This window comes from Cryptomeria japonica, chromosome 3 (genome assembly GCF_030272615.1).
Source record: "Cryptomeria japonica chromosome 3, Sugi_1.0, whole genome shotgun sequence".
In the NCBI taxonomy this organism is placed as follows: Eukaryota; Viridiplantae; Streptophyta; class Pinopsida; order Cupressales; family Cupressaceae; genus Cryptomeria; species Cryptomeria japonica.
Genome location: NC_081407.1, coordinates 528123249 through 528146586, shown reverse-complemented (window position 1 = coordinate 528146586; position 23338 = coordinate 528123249).

Genomic DNA, 23338 nt, shown 5'->3' with positions numbered 1-23338 from the left:
CCGCATGAATGTCATTAAGAACTCTCTCAGATTCATCTTTTTCAAGACATCTCAACAATGTACCATCTAGACCATGCCTATATAGGATATCAACAATAATGGTATAGCGAGATGACTAACGGATAAAGTTTCTTCATTGATTATGAGATAATTCCAGAGGAAGGATATGATCTTTCAAATATTGGTAGGTTTGACCATATAAGGATTCACTGGTTCCTGATATATGGAAAATTTGATAGTTATGCTGGGATTGGATGGTAGGGGTTAAGATATCTTCCATGAGAAATTTGTAATGATGTTGATTCTCTTTATTTTGCAAGAGAGATGCTATTGTAGCCATTGCATCTACTGCTTTATTCTCATTTCTGGGAATCTAGGTGAATGTGATTTCTTTAAAGTGTCCTTTAAATTCCTCTATCAGCTATTTGTATGGCATAATCTTATCATCCTTTGTTTGATATTCATCATTTATTTGATTTATGACAAGTTGTGAATCACCATAGACATGTAGTTCTTTGACATTCCATTCAATGGCCATTTTAAGCCCTATAGCTAATGCTTCATACTCTACAGTATTATTGGTGCATGGAAATCGTAGTCTATACGATTTCAAAATTGTGTGTCCTTGAGGTGTGATGAAAAATATTCCTACGTTTGAACCATATTGAGTATAGGAACCATCAAAGTACAATTCCCAAAAGTTTGTACTTACTGTCAAGATATATGCATCAAAAAATTTGATGTGCAAAGGCATGTTATTGTGTAGAGGTGCATCAGCCAATTGATCAATGATGACTTGTCCCTTGATAGCTTTCCGGTCAACATATTTTATGTCAAATTCACTTAGTATCATAACCCATTTGGCTAGTCTCCCTATCAATGTTGACTTGCTCAATAGATATTTGAGAGGATCTATCTTTGATATTAGTTTTACAGAATGAATCAACATATAATGTTGTAGCTTTTGGGTTGCAAATACAAGTCCTAGACATATCTTTTCAATTGAGGAATAATTTAACTCATAGCCAACAAGCATTCTGCTGATATAATAAACTGCTCCTTCTTTTCCTTCATCATCATGTTGAGCTAGGAGAGCGCCTAATGATACACTTGTTGCTGAGACATAGAGTAACAATGGTTTCCCCTTGGTTGGTGATATCAGTACTGGAGGACTCATAAGATATTCTTTATTTTCAAGAAAGCTTCTTCACATTTTGTATCCCATTTGAATGGAACATTTTTATGTAGAAGATGGGTAAATGGAAGACATCTCTCAGCCAATTGAGAAACAAATCTCTTGATTGATTGCAACCTTCCTTGTAAAGATCACAATTAACTTATATTCTTGGGTGACTCCATCTCCATGATAGCTTTGACTTTTTCAGGATCTACTTCAATGCCATGAGATGATATAATGTACCCAAGGAGCTTTCCAGAGGTTACCCCAAATGCACATTTCTTTGGATTTAATCTTAATTGATACCTTTCCAGCCTGTAAAAACTCTTGCTTAAAATGTTCAAATGTTCTTTTCTTGTGTGAGATTTTTCAAGTATGTCATCGACATAATCTTCCATAAATGTATGCATCATATCATGGAAAATTGTCGTCATAGCCCTTTGATAAGTTGCTCCTGCATTCTTAAGCCCAAATGGCATAACATTCCAGCAATATGTTCCCCATGCATAGGTGAAAGTTGTCTTTTCTTGATCTTCAGGTGCAATTTGTATTTGATTATATCCTGAGAAGGCGTCCATTAATGAAAACAACTTGTGTCCTGCTGATAAGTTCACTATGATATCAATGTTTGGTAGCAGGAAATCATCTTTTGGACATGCTTTATTCAGATCTCTGAAATCTGTACAGACTCTTATGCTCTTGTCTGGTTTTGATACTGGTACAATACTTGAAACCCATTCTGGATAAGCAACTAGTCTTATGAAACCCACTTCTAATAGTTTCTTTAGCTCGGTCTTTACAAGAAGAGCAATGTGCAAATGCGTCTTTCTTAGCTTCTGCTTAACAGGTTTTTCTTTTAAATCCACATTAAGATGATGCATGATAAGATCAGGCTTAAGTCCTAGCATATCGGCATAAGATCAAGCAAAATTTATTTGTCTTTTCTTAAAGAATTCCATGTATTCTTTCCTCTCTTTTTCTGATAATGAGGCAGCAAAATGAAGTATTTTAGGATCCTTTGATGTATCAATGTTTTTTGCTTCTGTTGGTTCTATCAGGATAGCAGATCTCTCTTGAAAATATGCAAGAAGAATGTCAAACTTTCCATCTTCTGGTGCCTCAAGGAGGTTTTCACCATCAGATATGTCCTTTGTTTTCTCTTTTGATTGATCTAATGTTGCCATGAAATGGTTTTCAACAATAGGTATCTTTCCTTGTTTTATTTCACTTTTGCAACTAGAAAATTTGGCATTCTCCTAACTATGAGAAACATCACTTAATTCTACAATGGAAGATATCTTAGTTGGGATGGGTTCAACAACATTAAGGTACACGGCTAAGTCATGATCATTGGAAAAGACATTTAGTTCGGGGTTGTCTAAATTATCCCAATCAATTAGTTCAAGATGCAGAAGAGGTAAATCATAATCACTGTCATCATTAGGTGTTTCAATGTTCATGCATAATTATCATAAATTGGCGTAGAATAGGTACTGTCATAGATTAAATGTTTTTTAGAATTGTCTTTCTCAAGCGTTTCTAAATTAGTCTTAACAAAATTAATATTAGCATTTTGTAGTTCACACTCAAGTGGTTCTTCAACTGACGTTTGTCCCTTAAATGAATGGATTATATCATCATGCACATCTTTGATACTGCAAATTCCTTCTTGATTGACCTCATTTGTATTTTGGAGTTGACATACTTGTGTATATGATGAAGTAGATTCTTTTAATAGATTTTGTCTCCTTTCAAACTCAACTTCTTCTGGACTAATAGTTAGTCCAACTTGACTATCCCTTAGCTCTTCCGTGGTTCTTCCATATCTAATCCATGTTTGTGCTTCCTGTGGCATTGCTTCTCTATCTTTGTCATTTACTTTTATTTTTGCATACACCTCTTTTCTCTGGATTCTGAGTTTTTCTTGCCTTCTTTCTAACTTCATCTTTTGTTCTGCTATAGACAAGTCTTCTTTCATGATAGCTACTTGATATTCATTATGTTCTTTACTTGATGTAGTGGATAAGACATCTGGACTCCATTCGTATTCATTAGAGTCTGATTCTGAATCCCGATCCAAGATTACTCCACTATACCATACTGGAATGTCGTATGGTGCAAAGAGTTCTCTAATTTCTGCCATCTCTATTTTTACTACTTTTGGAATATCTTGTGAATATTTTGCCTTTGTTTTTATTTTCAGAACTTGTTGACAAGATTTTTCTTCACCTTGGATGATGATCTCCTCCTCTTTCTTTTCATGTTCTTCTTCCTTCTTTTGTTTATTGGTTACTGTTTCAGCCACTTGATGTAGCTTTTCTTGCCAATTTTCTTCTTTAGAAACTGATTTTCTTCTTTAGAAACTAATTTCTTTCTCCATTTTTGTTGTTGATGATTATGTTGCTTTTGATTAGACTTCAGATATCCTAGCCCGGATTTATCTTTTGTGGCTTGTGAGTGTGGACAAATAGGTTCTGAAATACCTTGATGTTGCTTACCAACTGGTCATTTTCCTCCATATCCCATCTTTTGCATGATTTCATATCCTTTGCCATATTGTTTTATGGGAATATTGACTTGTGTTGCTGTTGCTATAGTTTTATCTTCATCTTTGTATAACCAACCAAGAATGTCTTTGTCTTCATTTTCCTCTCAAGAGTTCCAGCACTAACAAAGGTTCCTTTAAACATATGTTTTGATTTTCCTGATGTCTTTGTTTGAATATCTGTAGGCTTCCCATATGACTTAGGGGAAAGCGGAAAATTTTGCAAAGAATACTTTCCCATTCCTTCATCATTTAACTTGAGCTTTTCTTCAAAAGTTTCCCATAACTTTGCTTGAATTTCTTTGGTAGGATATATTGATTCTCTGTTATGTGGAACTCTTATATCTTGTGTTGGCTTCAAATTATTGCAATATTGACTAGAATCTACAATTATAGTGATTTCTTTTCCTTCATGAGGAAATTTTACACATTGATGATATGTAGAAGGAACTGCTTGCATCTTGTGAATCCATGGTCTTCCCAGAAGAATATTGTAGGAGAGGTTCAAATCTAAAACTTGACACAATGTATCCTTTTTCATAGGTCCTATCTTTATTGGTAGCACAACTGTCCCTTTAGAATAACGTTATGCTTCATCATAAGCCTTGATGGTTATTTTCTTTTTCCGGTCTACTGCATTCTCTGAATATCCCAAATCTTTTATCAAACTTAATGCACAAATTTTTAATCCAGCTCCTCCATCTATGAGCACACATTTGACATGAGTTTTATTTATAGAGACTTCAACATGTAAGGGAGCATTGTGAGGATGTTGCAAGGATGCATCATCATTTTTAGAAAATGATAAGCAATGAAGAGCTATGAGGTGTCCTACCATATTTTGGAACTTATCTATATCCAAATCTTTTGAAACTGTTGTTTCCAATAATGCTTTCTCCAAAATGTCCTTATGCATAGGTGAAATTTTGAGAAGTTCCAGAATTGATATTTGAGCGGGTATTCATTGTAATTGCTCTACTAAATTGTATTGTTATGGATTGGGTGTTGGATATTTTGCTACACCTGGAAAGGTAACCTTTGCTTTGCTTCTTGTGATAACATTGATTGGTTCTAAAGATGAATTTTCGTTAACAATAATCACATTCACTACATCATAGTATGTATACGTTTAATTCACCTTGGTTTTTCCTTTGTCATCTTTTAATTGGGACAATTCACCTTTGTCATAATTTGGGAGTGGAGTTTTGAAAGCCAAGTGTGATTCGTTCGTTTTATGGCTATCCACTGTAATGGTTCCATTATCGATTAAATCTTGGATAAGGTGTTTCAATCTCTAACAATCATTTGTTAGGTGTCCTTTATTCCGATGATCGTTGCAAAAATGATTGTCATTCCACCAATTGGGCTTGATTGGTGGTTCATAATTTCTTGTTTCTGGCAAAACAATCAATTTATTAGCAAGTAAAGTTTTTAGAGCTGATTCTAAAGATTCTCCAATGTTTGTGAATTTTCTTCGAGGATTGGAGAAAAAGGACTTAGCTTTGTTGTTTTCTGGATTGTTATTTCTTGGGTTTTGACTTGATAGATTGAAAATTGGTTGTTGTTTTTTTGTATTACTATTATCGTCATTCCCTTCATTGCTGACATTCCTATTCTTTGACCAGAACTTGGGTTTGTCATTGTTGTTGTTGTTGTTGTTGTATGAATTATTGTAAAGTTTTAGTTCTCCTTTCTTTACCATTACATTCTCTATTTTCAGACCATTTTTTGATCATTTTGGCAAAAGAGGGAGGACATTGCATCCTTAGTCGATAACTCATTTCACTGATAAGATTATCAATGAATATGTCCATTTTTTCTTGATCAGGTACATCTCAGGGATACCTATTAAACATGAGTTTCCATCGTTGTAAGAAAATCATAAAGGATTCACCATTCTTTTGTTTAACATTGCAAAGATCTAGCATCATTATTTCATTCCTTATATTGTAGGAATACTGTGAAATAAACCTATTCACAAGTTCTTCAAAGGATTTGATTCCGGATGGTAATCTTGAAAACCACTCCATTGATTGTCCATTTAAACTCCTAGGAAAAAGATGCATAAGGTAAGTTTCATCGTGAGCAAATTCCATGCTCATAATACAAAACTCCCTAATGTGATCTTGAGGATCAGATCTTCCATTGTATTTGTCATATTTAGGAATCTCGCAATGTTGCGGAAATGGTATCATATTCAGATTTTTATCAAAAGGATATTGGCATATATCTTCTAATGAATATTTCTTAGAGCTTGTCCCATTTTGCATGTCTTGTATTTGTTGTTGAAGAGTTTGTATATGTTGAGTAAGGTTTGATAAGGGATTATCTACATAGTTTCTTCTTGTTTCTTCGTGAATCTTTTTGTCACTACGCTCTTTTCTTTTATCATCCCTTTCTCTCCTTGTTTCTTCGTTACTTTATTTGTTCACATCTTCATTATTTTGCTCATCTGTGTTTTGCGTGTTACTTGTCTCTGCATCTTGTTTCAAGCTTTCCATGTTAAAGTCTTGTGGTAGTTTAGCTCCAAATTTTGCCAACATCAAGAGACATTTTTCTTTTTGTTTTGACAACAATTTTTCCATTAGCCTATCAAATTTGAAATCTTTCTCAAGGTCTCTAATGGTGCTATTGACTACTTCTTTGTCAACAGTGGTAAATCCAAAAGTGTGGAATACAGGAGTATCTTCTTCCTCCATTTGTTGTTGTTTTCTAAGTTGTTCGTGTTGGGCTCTAGTCCAAACTGGCATGTGATTATTTCAATGTTGTTGAAATTTCCAAAGGACAAAGTCAATAGGTGATTATTGGTTTAGGAAGATATGCTTTTTTGTTCATTGGGATAAAGCATCTCTTTGTTGAAAGGCATGTCTTTGTAGAGTTTCACCATCAAATTTTGTACTGCAGCCACATAAGTAGTGACAAAAATGGTGTAAGAATGTCCTATGTTTCAATAAGATCTTGCGATTGATATACAAGAATCTTATCCTTTTCTGAGTAGCTTTATAACTGGGTTTTCTTTTCTTAAGGTGATACTTAAAAGTCATATAAGCATTTGACAGTTCACAGGTTTGTTTGATTCCAAAGTTGGTGCAATTTTGGTTTTGATATGACCTAGGTTCAAAATAGGAAAGATATATCCAAGATTAGGAACCTAGTATAGATTTGATCAAGCTTCGTGATAGAGGATTTGATTATCCTGATGAGAAACTTGACAAAGATGTTGATTTTTTGCACTTAAGATAGTTGAATCGATAGCTTGTTAAATGTTGATGTTTATAGAACCTTTTGAGTATAACTTGTTGGATTAGTACCCTAGTTGTTTGAGCTAGTTTGAAAAGTATTGGATGGTCTAGAGACAAACCTACTTCAAGAATTATTTTGACATTGATGTTTTGACACTTTGATTTTGGTCTGGTGTTTCAAGTGTTGAAAAGCTTTTGTATTACCCTTTTGATCAAACTTTTTCAGAAATTTGATTTTTGCTCCCTTGTAGATGATAATTTTCTTCAATTTTTGACCATTTGGAACATGTTATAGACATAGAAGACACAATGTTTAATAAAAAAAATGCACAAGCAAGTACAATCCCTATGGCAGGTTGAGACAATAGCTGTTGAATCTCATGTGGAGTTTCCCCTGAGGCTACGCTATTCAAAGTGGATATTTAGATGCTTGACCCCACTAGCTCCACCCTTGGCACTCACTTCTCTAGGGCAGCCAAGCACCAGTTTCCATGAAATCTCCCCATGGAAAACATTATATCTCTACTAGGAAATGTATGTATGTGAGCCACTTCAGAGGTCTGACCTCCTACGCCAACAACTAGAAGGATTTTGGCAACTAGTACAAGTGATTTTTAGTAAAGGCTTCCAGTCATGTGTCCATACATGCGGCACTTTTAGCTCTGTAAATACAGAAGGTTACCAGCCTATAGAGGTTACGCTCCATAGGGTTTATAGGGAAACATAGTGTCGATATGAACTTATCAGCACATGTTGTTTGGGACTTTCATCATAAACATGATTTATTTATAGTGGATTGGAAGGACTCAGTATTAGCTTGTTTCCACTTTAGGTCGTTCCCCTCTCACTGGCCCCCTCAAGGCAGCTCGAGAAGGCAGACCCTCTAAAAGGATTTAATTTCTTGAAAGTAAAGAAAACATAAAAGAGTGGGTTTTGCTTTTTGGTCACCCAATTAAGGGGAGAGCATATACCTACCACTTTTGAGACATAAAATACAAGTGTTCTTTTTATCCTTTTCAAAGCAATTATTGGCTAAGTCCTATTTGGAGATGTTGCTCCAACAAGCATGGTGTTCATTTTAGCCCTTTTAAAAGTCTATGTGCAACTATTTTAGAGAAAATACCAAAAATGCAAGTTGCATGCTATCAATACATCCTCTTAGTTAAACTAGATGAACAAGATATGATATATTACTTCCCAAATGAAGACTTTGAATTAGCTAGATGATAAAATGCATAAAATTTGTCTTAAATGCCATCCTGCACACGCATGTTAGTAATCTTAAAAATCTGATTTCTTGGACATTCGGACCTACAAGAAAATTTTGTCAGTTTTATAAACAGAAGTGCTAACCTAACATATGTGCTATCTTTCTATTAAAAAGCGCTAAAATGCAGATCAAAAGCGCTAACTTAGACTACAAAAGCGCTGCTCTGTGGATACAAAAGCACAATTTCTTTGACATATGCGCTAACCTATGATGCAAATGTGTGAACCTGTGATATGAATGTGCAAAATTTAAGACAAAAGCGCTAACCTATATGACATATGCACTAACCTATGATGCAAATGCATGGTTTTTTAGACAAAAATGCTAACTTGCATGACATATGTGCTAACCTATGATGCAAATGCGCTAACCTGTTGAACAAAAGCATTGTTAGAATTCACACATGCGTGAATCTGCATTACAAATGCGTTGATTTAACTTTTTGTGAGATTTTTAAAGGTATATGCAAGGTCTAGCCCCACGGTGGGCACCGAAATGTGTCAACTTAAATTTCATCCTCAGAATGCTACCTGCAATAAGTTAGTTTCACAAAATACAAATGGAAATACTACAGGAAATCCAAACTCAACAAATGAAACTACATCAAGTACATATGAAATAAAATACTAATATTACCTTCATGGTTTATGTCTCATTGTGTCCTAACTCCACTATTCCTAGTTGCAGATGGTGTGCTCTCATACAATGCACTGTTGGCTTCCAAGATGGCATATGAAGAATGGACTGATAGCTTGTAGTTAACTGACACTATGATATGCAAATACTACATGATTATGCTAAAGTGATTATGCTAAAATTTTATATGATATTTGCTATTACTATTTGCTATTTTCTTCAAAAATTCACGGATGCATATGATCAATTTGAAGACTAACTTGAAGATTCTTGAAGATTAACTCTCTAAACTAAAGCTCTTGATTTTATATACTTTGAGAAGATAAGATGATGTGGCTTAGGTCAATGGTCCTGATTAGATCTGCAAATTTTGATGGCTATGAGAAAAGGTGAAGGTTAAGATAAAGGGGGAAGGAGAAGACAAGTGTCACTCATCTCACCTTGACTGGGTTGCTGACTGAGAGAATCTAGGGATGGTTGGAGGAAATTTAGGCATGAGAGGACAAGTGGACTCAAGTCTTTCCTAAGATGTAGGGGGTGTTGGAGAGAATATAAGAAATGGTTATGAAATATGTGTACGTACACAATTTTCATTAAGTTTTGGAAGTTGGAGATAAATGATAAATTAATATTTAAGAAATATTAATTTCCTTAGCCACATGTTTGATGAGTTGGCAAAGGGAAGATGAAGTGGAGATGGAAGATGAGTTGGAAAAGGGATTAAATAATTTAAGAAATAATTTAATATTTGAGACTACAGGATAGGAGAATAACTATTAAATATTAGATATTTAATTGTTTGGAGGAGATAATTAAATATTAGATATTTAATTAATTAGAGGAATAGGATAGATGAATTAATTAATAAAATATTAATTAATAGAAAAGACGCGAAAATGAATTAAATAAATTAATATTTTCAAATTAATTATTTAATAGAAGAATAAATATTAAATAAATATAAAATATTTATTTAATTGCTCATAGCCAATTTTAGGTGTATACAGAAATGCTTCAGCAGTATGTGAAGGATGTAGTAGACATTCGAGTTTCCCTCCTCAAGGTGGTATTAAAATATGAAGATTTTGTAAGACACTTACTCGGAGTTTTTGGGCTAGGGATAACCGATACAAGAATTATGGAAGAAGAGCAAGTAATCAGCTAGTGGGATGCATATGAGGCCCAGCAGTTGGGACTTACAACTCAGTTCACAGTCACATTGATGGATAGATATACTTATTTAATTACACAATGTCAATAAGTAGCAGAAAGAGTAGGGGATTTGGAGAAGAAAAGAAAGAATGCAGAAGAAGTTTTGAAAAAGTATAAATTCAGAATCAAGCATGTTGCTAATCCTCCTACTAAGGTAGTTGCATGAATCATTAATAATTATAAGTCCTATAAAAAGAAGTAGAAGATAAACACATAGTTACTAAAGATAGCAGGACATTTGAGGAGAGATTTTGCATGACTTCCCCACTGGTACTCCGACTGCATCTCCAACTCATGTTCTAGTTTTGAACAAAATTCTACATGACTATGAAAGCCCAGTTCATACAACATTCTCTTTGTAGTGCTCACCTAACCTCCATTGTGTAGTAGTTAACTGGAGTCTAGAGGCAGAAACTTGCAAGTTAACTACGACTCCTAGCTTTTGAGTTCTTAATTTAGATTAGGTTTATTTCCTAGAAAGTAGGGTAGAAAACTCTATAAATTGAGGAGTTTGATTCATTTGTAAGGGTCCACAAATTGATGATTTGAGGCCCACTTATATATTTTAGATTATTTTTGCAAATTGTTATAAACTTGAGCTAATTTTTTTTACAAATTCTTTGAAATTAATACAAGAAGCAGATTATAGATTGCTTGATCTATGCATATGTTCTACGAGTTTGTTCTTTGTAATCTAGTAATGTCTATTGTTTGAAATTAGTAGCATGTTCTGATCTTCTGTTTACTACTTTATGACTCATGCTACGCACATAAGTGGTGTATGAGAATTACTACGATAGGCAATATTGTGGTGATATTCTTTCCCTAAGTTTGTAAGATTATTGACTTTGCAGGTTTACTGGAGGTCCATTATTTAATGCAGTTTTAGATAATATTTGATGATATTCGGATTGCAAGGTACTAATTAATTAGTTCGTTAAGTTGTCATTGAATTAGTTTCATTGTTATTTTCTTGTTTCCTTATCTCTTGCAATTTATTTCCAGAAGAATCCTAAAATCATAAAAATACAAAAAAGGAAGTTAAGTTATTAACGACTAGTGGGATTTAGTTTTAACCAGTAGGCCCCTTAACAGGTAAAAACACATCAACCATTGAGCTTCCCATCACCGTTGAGACCCAACTATAAATACCTTGGAGTGATCAGTTCCCCAGAACTTATTACTTTTTAGGAGAGGTGGTGAGTTTTCACATTAACTACCTGACTGTTGGTGAGTGTGTTAAAAGAGTCGTCAACAGAAACTGGCACTAGAAGGAGGGCAACGTACTAGTCCCCTCATTTATTAATGACATATGGTTCTTCCAAGAGACGAAATTTTACCATTCATGCAACCTAACCTCAACTACGAGTAAGACGATATTGTTACTCAACTATACGATCTTGCTTGGGACAGTACAAGGGATTATAGAGATTGGTTGCGAGCACAACAAGTCCTTGACAATGAAAGACAAAAAGATATACATATAGAAGCAGAGACACAGAGGTAACTTCATCCACAAGAAACCCCAGAACCACCTCCACAACTTGAAAATTGAGGTATTAAGCTAGATCGTATATCTGATAGTTCTGATACTTAATGTAAGTACCGATCCAATAGCCAACAAGATGAGAGGGGGGGGGTGAATCATACAAACTTAATCATCCATAAAACATCAGATTCAACCTCGGTAACATATATATCAGTCATATAACAAAAACTGTCAAACATGCAAACTCAAAAGCATATGAACAATATAAACCTCATAACACTAGATTTAACATGGAAACCCAAATAGGGAAAAACCACTGTAGGATTTCAGACCCATTGAGAAATATACTCTTCTAGAGTATGCTCGGTTAAAAGCAAATCCTATTAAAGATTACAAACACATTGCTAGATGTGACCCGGTTAAGGGATTTTCCTCAGATCTGTTAGGATCTTCACCTTGTTATAAGTGACCTTGTTAAAGGATTTCAAACACTCAAATAAGAATGTCACCTTGCTACAGGATTTACATATAAGACTGTTAAGTCCACTTGGTTAAGAGATTTTCTACTACTTCTCAAAATAATAGTAATAAAAATATGTCTGCAACTTCACATCTAAAAATGCTAAAGCAGATTCCTATTTGTGCAACTTCACATCTATACTCTGTTATTCTAATAGGTCTTCAAGCTTCTGTGCTCAGTAATTACTATGTAGCATCCCTGTGCATACACTTTCCCGCAGGCATTGTTTATCAACAATTTCCTATTTATAAACAATCTTCTAACCACTTAATCTCCTTGATCATATTTCCCATGATCAATCATAGCCATCAGCTCTTCAATCTTGTCTAGGTTCAATATATCCTTCGATCTGAAAACATTTTACCTTGCCTTGGAACTTGTGTTAGGGTATTGCGGTTCAATCTGAGCTGTAGATCTTCTTGCTAACCTTTCTTTACCATAGATTCTTTAAAAATATTCATACACGGCTTACCAATCATTTAATTCACTCCAGCTCATCAGCTTCCTTCATTAAATATCACATTTAAACATTTAATGCATTTTGTTATAGCTCGGTTGTAACTCGGTAAATACTAAACTTCACTCGGTAGACATTCTGCCTTCATTAACCAATAGCGATAACCTTAGGGTTTACCGACTAGGTTCTTTGCTCAGTAACATAGTATAGTATTTCAAACAATAGCATATGTAGGATATCAAAACAATCTAAACATCATGATCTCATCATTATCTGACTCGATAATAGTTGCCCATTGAATAACTTATCCCCTTATTCATCATATTCTTGTTGTGTCTTTTACCGACATCTTTATACTCATCAAATCACACTTCTTAAGATATGGCAACATCATACTGAATTAGAAAATCAATTTCTTGACATCAATGACAAAATAATAATATTAAGACAGTAATCATCCTTAATTAGTTATATCCATAGTCATCAACAACCTTCTCAATATCCTTATTGAAATGCCAACAATCTCCCATTGTAATTGGAATGCCAACCTTCTTCTTGTCAGTTATAATGCCAACAATCTCCCCCTTTGGCATTGATGGCAAAACCAATTGATTTGACCTTAATAGATTCGAATTGCTGTGATTCTGAAATGCTGAAATGCTCTCCCCCATACATTAGACTTCTCCTATTTTCTCAGTCTTCTTTCCAATCTATACTCTACTCTTCTTATGTATTCTCCCCCTTCCAAAGGTATTCTCCCCCTTTGACAACAATTCCAAAAATAAAAGAACTAAAACATAATTTGTTTCTGTAAGAAATTATTTCCTACTACTGTGTATCAACTGAGTTTTGGTTAGAGCATTTGTCTTCAATTCCTGTTCCCTATTTATTGTTTCCTACACACTTTTAGAAAACCTCCTAAAGTGTGTAAATCAGCACCAACTCCTAAAAGATATTCTGTAGAGTCACCGAATTGATACTTTCACCGAACTCAGTCAGTGAATGGAAGATAGGGGTAGAACCCCTAACTGACTTCTGAGATACTCAAAAGTGTCCTTTGGCAGTGGCTTGGTGAATAAGTTTGCAATTTGTTCCTTTGTGCTAACATATTCCAACACCACTTTCTTCTCTTGAACTCCTTCTCTAAGATAATGATATTTGATAGAGATGTGCTTTGTCTTAGAGTGCATAATAGGATTGTTTGAAATGTTAATAGCACTAGTGTTATCACATAATATAGTTACTGGCTTGGTAACTTGCTCATTTATCCCTTCCAATAGTTGTTTGATCCATGCTATCTTGGTGCAATTCAGTGCTGCAGCAACATATTCAGCTTTTGTTGTTGACTAAGAAACAAATCCTTATTTCTTGCCAAGCCAACTCACTAGTCTTTCTCCTAAAAAGAAAGCTCCTCCATTTGTGCTTTTCCTATCATCAATGTTGCCTGCCCAATCAGCATCAGTATAAACTTTTAAATCAAACTCATTTCCTTTCTAATATACTAAACCATAATCTTGAGTGCCTTTTAAGTATCTGAAAATTATTTTGATTGCCGTCATGTGTGTTTCCTTAGGATCTGCAGAAAATCTTGCAACAATACCTACTACATGTGCTATATCTGGCCTGCTGTGAACAACATATTGCAACTTTCCAATCATAGATCGGTAAAGCGACTCATCAACAGATGCAGATTCATCATTCTTTGATAGTTTACAGTTGGTAGTCATAGGAGTACTTACTGGTTTTGAATCCTCCATTCCAAATTTCTTCAAGATTTTCTTTATGTACTTGGATTGGGTAATGAAAATCTCATCTTTCATTTGCAGTATCTGCAGACCTATAAAATATTTTATCTCACTGATTAATGACATTTCAAATTCTTTACTCATTTCATTTCCAAAGTTCTTGCATAGAGAGTCATTTCCACTAAAGATAATATCATCAACAAATATGGCTGAGATCAGTATTCCATTTTCATCATTATTCCATGTACATATTGTTGTTTTCACTTGTTCTTATAAAGCCAATTTTGATCAAATATGAGTACAATCTCTCATACAATGCTCTAGGTGCTTGTTTCAAACCATATAAAGCTTTGTTCAATTTACATACCTGATCATTATTTTCTCCTTCAACAAATCCTTCAGGTTGTTCAATGAAAAGTTCTTCTTCTAATATACCATTCAGAAATGCAGATTTGACATCCATTTGATATACCTTGAAATTCTTGTAAGCAGCATATGCCAACAATGTTCTTACTCCTTCAAGTCTTGCCATAAGTGAAAAAGTCTCACCATAATCAATTCCTTCTTCTTGGGCATAACCTTGGCAAACTAGTCTTGCTTTGTTCTGAATGACCTCACCCTTTTCATTTAGCTTGTTTCTGAAGATCCACTTTGTACTGATTACATTTTTGTCCTTCGATCTTGGGACTAGAGTCCATGTGTCATTCTTCTTGATTTGATCAATCTCTTCTATCATAGTATTTATCCAATCTTCACTGTTAAATGCCTCTTTCACTATTCTTGGTTCAAATTCGGATATCAAACATGTGTTCTATCTCAGTTTGTTCCTTGTCATCACTGGATCATCCTTATCTCCTATAATCTGACTTGGTGCATGATTTTTAACTGACATACTTGGCTAATATAGGCTTGGTAGGCTCTGCATGATCTTCTTCATCACTCAGTAACTAGATATTTTCTTCATTTTCTTGAACAGTTATCTCGGTAGGACTTCTCAGTTGCACATAGACAAATTCTTCATAATCTTCTGCTTCTTTGGAGTTTCCTTCATTATTTCTTTCTGTAAATTCATCAATTTTCACATTTGCACTTTCTACTATTTTGTTAGATGATTTGATTAGACATTTAAATGCTTTGCTTCTAGAAGAATAACCTAGAAACATTCCTTCTTCAGTTTTCTAATCAAACTTTCCATTTCTATCATCTTTATGAACATAGCATCTACTCCCAAAGATTTTAAAATAACTTACATTAGGTTTCTTGTCATACCAGATTTCATAAGGTGTCTTCAAAGTACCTTTCTTCAATTGAACTTGGTTCAAGTTGTAAACAGCTATGCTTATTGCTTCTCTCCAAAATGTTTGTGGAACTTTCTTTTCAATCATCAAGGTTTTGGCACAATCCACAATAGATCTATTCCTTCTCTCAGCTAGCCCATTCTGCTGTGGAGTTCTCAGTGCAGAGACTTGTCTTTTTATACCATGGTCATTGCAAAATAAGTTGAACTCATCAGATGTAAACTCTCCTCCTCTATTTGATCTGAGACATTTCAGTTGTCTTCCTGTTTTATTTTCAACTCTAGCCTTGTACCATTTAAACATTTGAAAAGCTTCTGATTTTTCTTTTAAAAACATTACTGACATCATCCTTGAGTAATCATCCACAAATAATATGAAATATTTATAACCATAATAACTCTAAACTTTCATAGGACCACAAAGATTAGTATGCACAAGATCTAAAATTCTCTTAGAAGTGTAGGACTTACTTGTAAAGCTTGATCTTGTCATCTTACCCATCTGGCATCCTCGGCACATAGCATTCACAGGTTTTTCAAGACTTGGTAGACCTCTTACTTGGTGCTTCTTACTTATTTTGATCAGATTATCAAAATTAACATGGAAAAACCTTTTATGCCATAAGTAGGTATCATCTATCCTTGCATATAGACATTTATTCTGAGTTGAGTCAAGATTAAATGTATTACCTCTTGTTTGTGTCTCGGAAGCAGCTAACTTTCCATGCTTTTCATGAACTTTGACAATTCCTTTTTCAAACTCTATTGCGTAACCTGTGTTTTTTAGTTGTGCTACACTCAAAAAATTGTATTTCAAACCTTCAACCCAATAAACATCATTATATTTAGCATTGTCAAGAAGTGTTATGGATCCTTTACCTCTTACCGGACATGGTGCATCATTACCAAATCTTACATAGCCTCCATCATAATCATCTAATTTAATAAACTTGTATTTATCACCTGTCATGTGATGTGAGCAACCACTATCTATGATCCAAGAATCATTAGTATTTATATGAGATATTAAAGCTTTTTCTTCATACCTTTCTTCATCTGATCCATCTTTAATAGCCACATAAATAGCTTCCTCTATATCAGTTTCATCTGATTTATCATCATTAGATTCTTCATCAGCTATTAGGCATGTCCTTTTATCTCTTCTGATTGAAATGCCAACAATCTCTCATTGTAATTGGAATGCCAACCTTCTTCTTGTCTGTTATAATGCCAACAATATCATCTTTCTTTCCCGAGAGATTCCACAGAGTCCTTAGGAGAATTTATTCACCATCAGACTTAGTAGAGTTAGGACCTATGACTAGGAAAAAGATAAACAAAGCTAAGAGATAGCCTTCAATAGCCTCACCAGTGCAGTCATCCATACTCAACGTAGAAGATCAATAGATCCCTAGTCCTCATCCCATCGCCGCACCTTTGGTGACTCAACGTCCATCATCACCACCTTCAATGGCCTACTTTAACCAAGACCACACACCACTAGGAACTATACCAGGAGGTATACATGACCTACCTAGAAATCCAAATAAATTTTGTAGCAAATTCTATTATTTGGGGGGCAGGATGACTGATGAGCATATTGAAGCATTAAAAAATGCAGTCATTCATAACAACATTGAACACAAAGATGTAGTATGTAGACTCTTCCCATATTCACTTGGGGAGAATGAATATAATTGGTATTTGACTCTACTAGTAAATTCTATCACTGGATGGGATGTTTTGGAGAAAGCTTTCATTGATCAATTTCGAGTGTATGTAGACCCCGAAACATTGTACCATCAATTCGCCTCTCTTAAGAAGTCACCGAATGAACCTTTAACAAATTTTATTACTATCTTTCAAAGGGCATTTAAGAGGTTACAAGCTCCTTACCAGGTAGCACCCAATGTAGCGATTGACTCGTATCTAAGAGCTATTGACCCATGGACCACTATGTTTATCAAAAAGAGTATTTCCCAAGATCAAAGGGACACCTTGGCAAAGGTCTATGTGTTGGTGATCAATATGAATCATGATTTGAACCAAACGCCAAGGGAGATTGGATACAATTTACCCATAGGAGTGAATCAAGGGAGTTATAACCAACTCCCCGGCATACCCTCACCTTTACCTATAGTCTCCCCAACAATGAACCTGGTGCCAATGTATGCTTCCCAACCTTAGCCTAATCAACAGTTTGCTACCCAAGATTTAACTTGGCAGACTAACACCAATGCCACTCCCACTTGAACACAATATGTTGGTTAAGTGCAAGGGGCAAATCAATAATTTGGTAATTCTCATGCAGCAAGCCAACCTCCAACTACGATGCCTGAGAGTCAAGGACCTCATATATCCATTGAAGTAGAAGCATTAAAGAAAATGATCTCACAAGTTAATTCAGATTTGAGCCAGTTGAAGATGAATCAGTTGGCAATATTGCATTATAACAGACAATGAAAGATTGTTGGCATTTCAATAAGGATATTGAGAAGGTTGTTGTTGATTATGGATATAACTGATTAAGGATGTTTTACTATCTTGATATTATTATTTTGTCATTGATGTCAAGAAATTGATTTTCTTATTCAGTATGATGTTGCCATATCTTGAGAAGTATGATATGAAGATTATAAAGATGTCGGTAAAAGACACAGGAAAGAATATGATGAATAAGGGGATGAATAAGGTATTCAATGGGAAACTAGTAACGAGTCAAACAATGATGAGATCATGATGTTTTAGACTGTTTTAACATCATACATATGTTGTAAAATTTAAAGGTTAATACTATAATATGTTATCAAGCAAAGAACCTAGTCGGTAAACCCTAAGGAACCTAGTCGATAAACCCTAAGGTTATCGCTATCGGTTAATGAAGGCGGAATGTCTACCGAGTGAAGTTTAGTATTCATCGAGTTGTTATCGAGTTGTAACCAAGCTATAACAAAATGCATTAAATGTTTGCATGCATTATTTAATGAAGGAAGTTGATGAGATGGAATTGATTAAATGATCGGTGAGCCATGAATGAGGTTTGTTAATGAATCTAAGGCAATGGAAAGTTGGTATGAAGATCTATAGCTCAGATTGAACCGCAATACCCTGGCATAAGTTCCAAGACTAATATGCAAGTTCCAAGGCAGGGTAAAACATTTTCAGATCGAAAGATGCATTGAACCTGGAAAAGATCAAAGATTTGATGGCTATGATTGATCATGGGAAATGTGATCAAGGAGATTAAGCAGTTACCTAATTGTTTATAAATAGGAAACTGTTGATAAACAATGTATGCGGGCAAGTGTATGCACAGGGATGCTACATAGTGATTACTGAGCACAAAATCTTGATGACCTATTTGAATAACAGACTATAGAAGCCCAACAGATAGACAAGATCAGTTCTATGTCTAGATTGTATTGAACAAATAGGAATCTGCTTTAGCATTTTAGATGTGAAATTGCAGATAGATTTTATTACTGTTATTTTGTGAAAGTGACAGAAAATATCTTAACCGAGTGGACTTAATAGTCTTATTTCTAAAACCCTCTAGCAAGGTGACATTCTGATTGAGTGTTTGAAATCCTTTAACAAGGTCACTTCTAATAAGGTGAAGATCCTAACAGATCTGAGGGAAATCCCTTAACCGGGTCACATCTAGCAATGTGTTTGTAATCTTTAATAGGATTTGCTTTTAACCGAGCATACTCTAGAAGAGTATATTTCTTAGTGGGTTTGAAATCCCACAGTGGTTTTTCTCTATTTGGGTTTCCACGTTAAATCTGGTGTTATGAGGTTTATGATGTTTATATGCTTTTGAGTTTGCATGTTTAACAGTTTTGGTTTTATTACTGAAATATATGTTACCGAGGTTGAATCTGATGTTTTTAATGGATGATTAAGTTTGTATGATTCACCCCCCCCCCCTCATCTTGTTAGCTATTGGATCTATACTTATATTAAGTATCAGAACTATCAATTGGTATCAGAGCTTTGGAATTCGGAAGGAATGTTTAAAGGCACTTGAGTTAAAGATCCAAAGATGTATAAGAGGGATGCACCGAAGCTGAACAAGTCAAGTTTCTCTATACATGGTAGAAAAGGATGAAGCTACATCTATCAGGAGTTGGAGAATATGTTGTATACTATCTGGAGAATGATTTTGTCACACCGAGCACCTATCCATTGACTATGAAAGAGATAAAGGCAAAGCAAGAACATATTCAAGCAATGATTGAAATAACATCTGCATTGACCGATTCAGAGTTTAATGATCTAGAAGGCTGCAATGATGCAAAGGCAATGTGGGATTAGCTCATATCAGTATATGGAGGAGATGAACATGTTCAAAGAGAAAAAGTAGATAGTCTTGAAAAACCTAAGAATGCTATGTGCCGAGGATGCCAGATGGGTAAGATGACAAGATCAAGCTTCACAAGTAAGTCTTACACTTCTAAGGAAATTTTAGATCTAGTGCACACTGATCTTTGTGGTCCTATGAAAGTTCAAAGTTATTATGGTGATAAATATTTCATATTATTTGTGGATGACTATTCAAGGATGATGTCATTAATGTTTTTAAAAGAAAAATTAGAAGCTTTTCAAATGTTTAAATGGTACAAGGCAAGAGTTGAAAATGAAATAGGAAGACAACTGAAATGTCTTAGATCAGATAGAGGAGGAGAGTTCACATTTGATGAGTTCAACTTATTCTGCAATGATCATGGTATTAAAAGACAAGTCTCTGCACCGAGAACTCCACAGCAGAATAGAATAGTTGAGAGAAGAAACAAATATATTGTGGATTGTGCTAGAACACTGATGATTGAAAAGAAGGTGCCACAAACATTTTGGAGAGAAGCAATAAGCACAATTGTTTACACCTTGAACCGAGTTCAATTGAAGAAAGGTACTTTGAAGACACCATATGAAATTTGGTATGATAAGAAACCTAATGTAAGTTATTTTAAAATCTTTGGAAGTAGATGCTATGTTCATCAAAATGATAGAAATGGCAAATTTGAACAGAAAAGTGAAGAAGGAACGTTTCTAGGTTATTCTTCTAAAAGTAAAGCATTTAAATGTCTGATCAAATCATCTAACAAAATAGTAGAAAGTGCAAATGTGAAAATTGATGAATTTGCAAAAAGAAATGATGAAGGAAATTCCAAGGAACCAAAAGACTATGATGAATTTGTCTATGTTCAACTGAGAAGTCTTACCGAGAAGACTGTTGAAGAAAATGAAGAGAATATCCAGTTACTGAGTGATGAAGAAGATCATACAGAGCCTATCGAGCCTGTATTAGCGAAGTATGTCAGAAGACATCATGCACCAAGTCAGATTATAGGAGATAAGGATGATCCAGTGATGACAAGGAACAAACTGAGACAGAACACATGTTTGATATCTGAATTTGAACCAAGAATAGTGAAAGAGGCATTTAACAGTGAAGATTGGATAAATGCTATGATAGAAGAGATTGATCAAATCAAGAAGAATGACACATGGACACTAATCCCAAGAGCAAAGGACAAAAATGTAATCGGTACAAAGTGGATTTTCAGAAACAAGCTAAATGAAAAAGGAGAGGTCATTCGAAACAAAGCAAGACTAGTTTGCAAAGGTTATGCTCAAGAAGAAGGAATTGATTATGGTGAAACTTTTGCACCTGTTGCTAGACTTGAAGGAGTAAGAACATTGTTGGCCTATGCTGCTTTGAAAAAATTTCAAGGTATATCAAATGGATGTCAAATCTGCATTTCTGAATAGAATATTAGAAGAAGAAGTTTTTATTGAACAACCTAAAGGATTTGTTGAAGACAATAATAAAGATTAGGTATGTAAATTGAACAAAGCTTTATATGGTTTGAAACAAGCACCTAGAGCATTGTATGAAATATTGCACTCTTATTTGATTAAGATTGGTTTTATAAGGACAAGTAAGAACATCAATATGTATATGAAGAATGATAAAAATGGAATACTGATCTCAGCCATATTTGTTGATGATATTATATTTTGCGGCAATGACTCTCTATGCAAGAACTTTGGAAATGAAATGAGCAAAGATTTTGAGATGTCATTAATCAGTGAGATAAAGTATTTTATAGGTTTACAGATACTGGAAATCAAAAATGAGATTTTCATTACTCAATCCAAGTACATAAAGGAAATTTTGAAGAAATTTGGAATGGAGGATTCAAAACCAGTAAGTACTCCTATGACTACCAACTGTAAATTATCAAAGAATGATGAATTTGCATCTGTTGATGAGACACTTTACCGATCCATGATTGGAAAGCTACAATATGTTGTTCACAATAGACCAGATATAGCACATGCAGTAGGTATAGTTGCAAGATTCTCTGCAGATCCTAAGGAAACACACATGACAGCAATCAAAAGAATTTTTAGATACTTGAAAGGCACTGAGGATTATGGCTTAGTATATCAGAAAGGAAATGATTTTGATTTAAAAGTTTATACTGATGCTGATTGGGTAGGCAACATTGATGACAGAAAAAGCACAAGTGGAGGAACTTTCTTTTTAGGAGAAAGACTAGTGAGTTGGCTTAGCAAGAAACAAGGATGTGTTTCACAGTCAACAACAGAAGTTGAATACGTTGCTGCAGCATTGAATTGTACCAACATTGCATGGATCAAACAACTATTGGAAGGTATAAATGAGAAAGTTACCGAGCCAGTAACTATATACTGTGACAATACTAGTGCCATTAATATTTCAAAGAATCCTGTTATGCACTCTAAGACAAAGCACATCTCTATCAAATATCATTATCTTAGAGAAGAAGCTCAAGAGAAGAAAGTGGTGTGGGAGTATGTTAGCACAAAGGAACAAATAGCAGATATCTTCATCAAGCCACTACCAAGGGACACTTTTGAATATCTCAGAAGCAAGTTAGGGGTCCTACCCCTATCTTCTACTCACTGATTGAGTTCGGTGAAAGCATCAATCCGATGACTCTATTGAATATCTTTTGGGAGTTGATGCTAGTTTATACACTTTAGGATGTTTTCTAAAGGTGTACAGGAAATAATACAAGAAACAATACAGGGAACAGGAACTGAAGACAAAATGCTCTGACTGAGATGCAGTTGATACACAACAGTAGGAAATCACTTCATACAAGAAAGAAATTATGTTTTAGTTCTTTACTTTTTGGCATTGTTGTCAAAGGGGGAGAGGACTACTATAATGGGGAGAAGACTGAGAGAAGACTGGAGATTGGAAAGAAAATTGAAGAAACGGGAGAAGTCTAATGTATGGGGGAGAAATTCTGATGACAGTAGGAGAGCATTTCAGCATTTCAGAATCACAGCAATCCGAATCTTTTAAGGTCAAATCAATTGGTTTTTCCATCAATGCCAAAGGGGGAGATTGTTGGCAATATTGAATTATAATAGAGAATGAAAGATTGTTGGCATTTCAATAAGGATATTGAGAAGGTTGTTGATGATTATGGATATAATTGATTAAGGATGTTTTACTGTCTTGATATTATTATTTTGTCATTGATGTCAAGAAATTGATTTTCTAATTCAGTATGATGTTGCCATATCTTGAGAAGTATGATATGAAGATTATAAAGATGTCGGTAAAAGACGCAGGAAAGAATATGATGAATAAGGGGATGAATAAGGTATTCAATGGGAAACTAGTACCGAGTCAGACAATGATGAGATCATGATGTTTTAGACTGTTTTAACATCATACATATCTT